At 32.4% G+C, this 7,843-nt stretch overlaps 1 non-coding gene across 1 annotated transcript; it reads right to left on the reverse strand.

The window, feature by feature from the left end:
- Positions 1-5,949: 5,949 nt before the first annotated feature.
- LOC142866034 (U6 spliceosomal RNA) lies at positions 5,950-6,056 on the reverse strand. Its single transcript, XR_012916106.1, has one exon. It is a non-coding gene; the product is annotated as a U6 spliceosomal RNA (small nuclear RNA).
- Between the last annotated feature and the right edge of the window lie 1,787 nt (positions 6,057-7,843).

Raw genomic sequence — 7,843 nt, forward strand, 5'->3', positions numbered from 1 at the left:
TTGCCGGAGACAAGGATGTCTACAGTCACCACTCTTATTTAACATAGTACTACAAGTCTTAGCCTGTGTAATAAAGCAAGAAAAGGATACAAAAAGCATACAAATTACAAAGGAAAAAATAAACTCTTTTTATCTACAGATGACATAATTGTCTATGGAGGAAAGCCCCAAAAAATCCTAGAACTAATAAGTGAATTTGGCAAAAATTACACAAAAATTAATTTTTATATACAATAAAGTATTAGAAAACAAAATGAAAAAATTCAATGCCATTTATAAGTGTTCCAAAAAGAGAATGCAAAGGTACAAATCTACCAAAACATATACAAATACTATATGCTGAAAACTGTAGAATTTTGATGAAAGAAATCAACAAAGATATAAATGTGGAGACAATATCCTGTTCATAGATTGGAAGATTAAACATAGTAAAGATATTAATATTCCTAAAATTGGTGTATAGATTCAACAAACTTTCTGTAAAAGTCCCAGAAACATCTTTATAAATATGGTCAAGCTTAGTTTAAGATTTATATGAAAAGACAAAGGAACTAAAATAGCTAAAACAATGTTGAAAAATAAAAAAGGAATCACACTACAAAATTTTAAAACTTACTACATATTTACAGTAATAAAGGTGGTGTAGTATTAGTGGAGGTATAAACAGATAGACAGATACTTAGATAGATTGTAGATAATAGAGAAATCCAAAATATATTCACACAAATATGTGTAACTAATTTTTTTTGCAAGGTGCAAAAGCAATTCAATGGAGGAAGCATTGTCTTTTCAACAAATGGTACTGGAGCAATTGGACATTGACAGGCCAGAAACACAAACACACACATACACACACACACCCTAAAAATTGGATGTTATATTAATACAAAAATTAATTAAAATGGATTATTTATCTAAATGTAAAACTACAAGATTTATAGAAGAGAACATAAGAAAACGTCTTCGTTAGCTACAGAGTGCTTAAACGTGACACCAAAATATACGAACCATAAAATTAAAAGATGACCCAAGTCAATAAAAATTTAAAAATTCTGCTCTGTGAGATGAAGATGATAAAGAGACAAGCTATGGACTGGGAAAAACATTTGTAAATTATATATACCGAGAATGTGACACATTTTGTGTGTACCTTTTTCACTTAGATCAAATTTCATGAGAAGGAAATTATATCCAGAATATATAAAGAATTGTTTAAATTCAACAGTAAGAAAACAAAATAATCCAATTAGAAAACACAAAAGACTTGAACAGTACTTCTCCAAAGAAGATATGTGGGTGGAAACTAAGTACATGGAAAAATATTCAACGTTATGATTATTTGCCATTAGGCAAGCACAAGTTAAAACTACTACTCACTTATAAGAATGGCTAAAATAAAACATATGATATCAAGTGCATTTCTGTTAGGAATGTAAAATTGTACAGCCACTTTGGAAAACAGTTGGGCTATTTTTTTAAGAAGTGAAACATATACTTACCATATAATCCAGCAATCATACTTCTGAACATTTATCCTAGAGAAGTGAAAACTTGTATTTACATAAAAACCTGTATATGAATGTACTTAGCAGATTTACATGTGTAAAAGTCAAAAATTAGAAACAATCTCAATGACTTTCAGTGAGTTAATGGATACACAAACTGTGGTACATCAGTACACTGGAATGAACTATTGATATATGCAAAAACTTGTGTGGATAAAGGTCATTATATTGAATGAATAAAACCAATCTCAAAGTGTAGTATACTGTATGTAACATTCTCAAAATGACAAGATTATAGAAGAGAACAGATTTGTGGTTGCCAGGATTTGAGGAGTGAGTGGGAAGATGCGACTATAAAAAGGTAGCACAAAAGAGTTCTTTTGTGGTGACATGACAGTTCTGTCTTGATTGTGATGGTGGTTGTATAAATCTATATACACATGTGATCAAATTTCATAGAACTGTACACACACATACAAAATAAATTAGTGCATTCAAAAACTGATGGAATCAGAGAAAGATCTATAGTCTAGTTAACTGTATTATGCCATTGTCAATTTCCTGGTTACAATAATGTATTAAAGTTATATAAGATGTTTCCATTGTGGGAAGCTAGGTTATGGGTACAGGAGACCCTTCTGTAGTATTGTTATAACTTTTTGTGAATCTATAATAATTACAAAATAAAAAGTTAAAAAACATTTTTCGTTGTCATATTGCAAACTGTTACAATTTCTCTTCTGTATCTTGATGATAAATTTTCTCTATTTTCATGTTAAAAAAGATTTTTTAACTAAAATATTTTTTCATGTAATGGTATTACCCTAAACAACTTGTTTTTGAAATTAATCAGTCATTAAACAAGGGATAAGAGTATAGTCTTATATTTCTTTTGATGAACTAACCCCTATGACCCAGAATGTGTCACATTTTGTGTATCCTTTTCACATAGGTCAAATTTTATTACAAATAATTCTGTTAGAATTATACATAGAAATTCTACCTTGTATCAGCAAACATTTTGTTGCATAATAAATCAAATGTATTGGTTTTCTATTTGTTATGTAATAAGGTTCACACAAAATTAGTGGCTTAAAACAGTCCCCACTTATTAGCTCCCAGTTCAGTAAGTCAGCAGTCTGGCTCAGCAGGACTGGGTTCCCTGATGCTTAGGGTGTCACAAGGCTGAAATCAAGTTATCAGTTGGGCTGAGTTCTAATGTGGAAACTCTGGAAGAAAAATTGGCTTCCAAATTCATTCTTGCTGTTGGTGGAATTCAGTTCCTTGTAGTTGTAGGACTAAGATCCCATTCCTTTATTGGCTATCATCTGGGGGCACCTCTCAGCTCCTAGAGACCACCTGCATTCCTTGCCATATGACCTATTCCATCTTCAAACCAGCAACTGTGCATCAAATCATTCTCATACTTTGAATCTCTGACTTCCCTTCTGCTTCCAGCCAGAGAAAATACTGCTATTAAAAGGCTCATATGATTAGGTCAGATCCACCCAGAATAATCTTCTGTTCATTTTTTAAAAATTGTGGTAAAAAACAACTCATAACATAAAATTTATAATCACAACTATTTGTAAGTGTACAGTACAGTAGTGTTAACCTTAAGTACATTGTTATATGATAGATCTCTAGAACTTTCATCTTGCAAAATTGAAACCCTATTGAGAAACAGCCACTGGTTCCTGCACCCCCAACCCCTGGCAACCACCATTCTACTTTCTGTTTCTAAGAGTTTGATTACTTTACTCATGCAAGTGAAATCATGAAGCATTTGTCTTTTTGTGACTGCTTTATTTCACTTCACATAATATCCTCCAGGTTCATCCATGTTGTAGCATTTAACAAGATTTTCTTCAATTTTTTGGCTGAATAATAACCTACTGTATGTATATATGACATTTTCTTTAATCTAGTGATCCTTAAGTAAACATTTAGGTTGCTTCCACCTCTTGACTATTGTCAATAATGCTGCAAATCTCTTTTTCAGGTACTATTTTTCAATTATTTTGGATATATACCCAGAAGCAGGGTTGCTGGATCATATGGTAATTCTGTATTTAATTTTTTGAGGTGTTTCCATATCATTTTCCATAGCAGCTGCATTCTTTTACATTTCTCCCAATAGTGCAAAAGGGTTCCAATTTCTCCACATCCTTACCAACACTTTTCTCTTTTTGATAGTGGGCATCCTAAATAATGATTTGCATGTCCCTGAAGATTTGTGACATTGAGCATCTTTTCATGTGCTTATTGGCCACTTATATATCTTCTTTGAAGAAATATCTATTGAAGTTGTCTGCCCATTTTTGAATTGGATTGTTTGTTCTTTTGTTGTTGTTGCTATTGTTATTGAGTTGTAAAACTTCTTTATATATTGTGGATATTAACTCCTTAATAGATATATGGTTTGTAAATATTTTCTCACATTCCACAGGTTGCCTTTTCATTCTTTTGACTGTATTCTTTGCTATGCAGAAGTTTTTTTAATGTAGTCTGATTTATCTAATGCCATGAAGCTTTTCTCCTAAGTTTTCTTCTGGGAGTTTTATAGTTATAGATCTTATGCTTAGATCTTTATTCCATATCGAGTGAATTTTTGTATGGTGCAAGGCAAGGGTACAACTTCATTCTTTTGCATGTGGATATCCAGTTTTCCAAATACCATTTTTTGAAGACACTATCCTTTTCTTGTTGTGTAGCCTTGAAACCTTGTCAAAGATCATTTGACTATATATGTGAGGGTTAATTTCTGGACTCTCTATTCTATTCTATTGGTCTATGTGTCTGTTTTTCTGCCATGACCAAGCTGTTTTGATTACTATTGCTTTGTAATAGAATTTGAAATCAGGAGGTATGATGCCTTTAGCTTTGTTCTTACTCAAGATTGTTTTGGCTATTTGAAGTCTTTTGTGGTTCCATGAATTTTAGAATTGTTTTTTCTATATATGAGATCATGTCATCTACAAACAGAAACAGTTTTACTTCTTTTTCTTAATCTCATAAATTTTTATTATTTTTTCTTTAAAAAATTATTTTAATGTATTTAGGGGGTATAAGTACAGTTTAGTTACATGGATTTTTTTTTATTTCAGCATATTTCATAGGTACAAATGCTTAGGTTACATATACTGCCTTTGCCCCACCCAAGTCAGAGCTCCAAGCATGTCCATGCCCCAGATGGTACACACCACACCCATTAGGTGTGTATATACCCATCCCCTTCACCCCCTTCCCACCTGCCCAACACCTGATGAATGTTACTACTGTATGTGCACTTAAGTATTGGTGAGTTAATACCAATTAGATGGTGAGTACATGTGGTGTTTGTTTTTCCATTCTTGGGATACTTTACTTAGTAGAATAGGTTCCAGATCTATCCAGAATAATACAAGAGGTGCTATATCGCCATTGTTTTTTGTGGCTCAGTAGAACTCCATGGTATACATTTACCACATTTTTTTAATCCATTCATGTATTGATAGGCACTTGGGTTGTTTCTACATCTTTGCAATTGTGAATTGTGCCATTATAAAAATTCTAGCGTAGATGTCTTTTTTATAGAATGTCTTTTCTTCCTTTGGGTAGATGCCCAGTAATGGGATTGCTGGATCAAATGGTAGCTCTACTTGTATGTCTTTAAGGTATCTCCAAATTACTTTCCACAGAGGTTGTACTAGCTTGCAGTCCCTCCAGCAATGTACGAGTGTTCCTATAAAAACTCTTACAGACATCAGCCTAGGCAAAGAATTTATGAAGAAGATCCCAAAGGCAATCACAGCCACAACAAAAATAAATAAATGGGGCCTGATCAAATTAAAAAGCTTCTGCTTAGCCAAGGAAATTATCACAAGAGCAAATAGACAACCTACAGAATGGGAGAAAATATTCATATGCTACATATCTGATAAAGGGCTGATAACCAGAATCTATATAGAACTCAGGAAAATCAGGAAGAAAAAATCAAACAGCCCTATCAAAAAGTGGGCAAAGGACATGAACAGAAACTTTTCAAAAGAAAATAGACTAATAACCAAGAAACATATGAAAAAATGCTCAACAGCTCTAATCATCAGAGAATTGCAAATCAAAACCACAATGAGATATCACTTATCTCTAGTAAGAATGGCCTTTATCAAAAAGTCCCAAAACAACAAATGTTGGCTTGGATACAGAGAGATAGGAACATGGATATATTTTATAGCAGTAATATCTGGGCTTTTAGTGTACCCATCACCTGAAGAGCACATTGTACCCCACAGGTAATTTTTCATTCTTCACACCCCCTCCCTCCCATCTTTGGAATCTTCAATGTCTATTATTCCACTTTGTATGACCATATGTAGCCATAGTTTAGCTCCCACTTATAAGTGAAAACATACAGTATTTGGTTTTCTGAGCTTGACTTACATCATTTAGGATAATGGCCTCCAAAAACACAGAATGCTTCACGAATTTGTGTGTCATCTTTGCACAGGGGCCATGCTAATCTTTTCTGTATCATTCCAGTTTTAGTATATGTGCTGCCAAAGTGAACACAGTTTTACTTCTTTCCTTCCAATTTGAATGCCTTTTATTTTTCCCTCTTGCCTAATTGCTCTGGCTAAGACTTTCAGTATTATGTTGAATACAAGTAGAAAATGGACACCCTTGTCTTTGTCTTTTTCCTGATCTTAGAGAAAAATCATTCATCTTTTTATCATTGAGTATGATGCTAACCGTGGGCTTGTCACATATGGCTTTTATTATGTTGAGGTACATTTCTTCTATATTTAATTTGTTGAGAATCTTTATTATGAAAGAATGTTGAATTTTGTCAAATGCTGTTTTCTACATCTATTGAGATGATCATGTGATTTTCATCCTTTTTTAATGTGATGTATTAAATTTATAGATTTAAATATGTTGAACCATGCTTGCATCCCAGGGGTAAATCCCACTTAGTCATGATATACAGTCCTTTTAATGTGTTGTTTAAATCAGGTTGCTAGTATTCTGTTGAGGATTTTTGCATTTATGTTCATCAAGGATATTGGCCCTTAATTTTCTTTTCTGGTAGTGTCCTTGTCTGACTTTGGTATTATGATAATGTCAGCCTCACAAAATAAGTTTGGAAGTGTTCCCTCCTCTTTTTGTTATTTCAGTCTTCTCTCTTTTTCTTAGTCTAGCTAAGGAGTTGTCGATTTTGTTGATCTTTTCAAAAGAAACTCTTAGCTTTGTTAGTTTTTTCCTATTGTTTTTCTATTTTCTATTTCATCTATTTCTGCTTTAATATTTCTATTTCCTTCCTTCTACTAACTTTTGGTTTAGTTTATTTTTATCTTTCTAGTTCCATATGATGAAAAGTTAGGTTGTTGTCTGATATGTTTCTTCTTTGTTGATGTAGGCAGTTACTGCTTTTTCTCTTACTATTACTTTTGCTGCATCCTATGAGTTTTGGTATGCTATGTTTTCATTTTCATTTGTCTTATGATATTTTCTAATTTCTCTTCTGACTTCCTCTTTGAACTACTGGTTTTTGAAGAGTATATTGTTTAATTTCCACATACTTGTAGATTTTCCAGTTTTCCTTTTGTTATTGATTTCTAGTTTCATTCTATAGTGGTGAGAAAAGATCCTTTAAATCTTCTTAAATTTGTAAAATTTGTTTTTGGCATAACATATAATCTGTCCTGGAGAATGTTCCATGTACATTTGAAAAGAATGTGTATTCTACTGTTGTTGAGTAGAGGGTTCTATGTATGTCTCTTAGGTCCAGTTGGTTGATAGTGTTGTTCAAGTCCTCTGTTTCCTTATTGATTTTCTGTCTGGTTGATCTATCTATTATTGAAAATGGACTATTGAAATATCCTAAAATTATTATATTATTCTTTTTTTTCCTATCGGTTCTTTCAATGTTTGCTTCATATATTTGAGTGTTCTGCTGTTAGATACATGTATATTATAATTGCTATATCTTCCTGGTGAATTGACACTTTTATCATTATATAATGTACTTCTTTATCTCTCATGAAAATTTTTAACTTAAATTCTATTTTGTCTGATATGGGTATGGACATCCCTGCTCTCTTTAAGTCCCCATTTGCATGGAATATTTTTTCACCCTTTTATTTTCAGCCTACATATGTCATTATATCTAAAGTGGGTCTCTTATAGGCAGCATATAGTTGGATCTTGTTTTTAAATCCATTCAGCTACCTTGTGTCTTTTTATTACACAGTTTAACCCATTTACATTTAAAGTAATTACTGACAGGGAAGCACTTACTACTGCTACATTATTAATTGTTTTCTGTATATCTTTTAGTTATATTGTCCCTCTTCTCT

Source organism: Microcebus murinus, chromosome X, assembly GCF_040939455.1.
Source record: "Microcebus murinus isolate Inina chromosome X, M.murinus_Inina_mat1.0, whole genome shotgun sequence".
Classification (NCBI taxonomy): Eukaryota; Metazoa; Chordata; class Mammalia; order Primates; family Cheirogaleidae; genus Microcebus; species Microcebus murinus.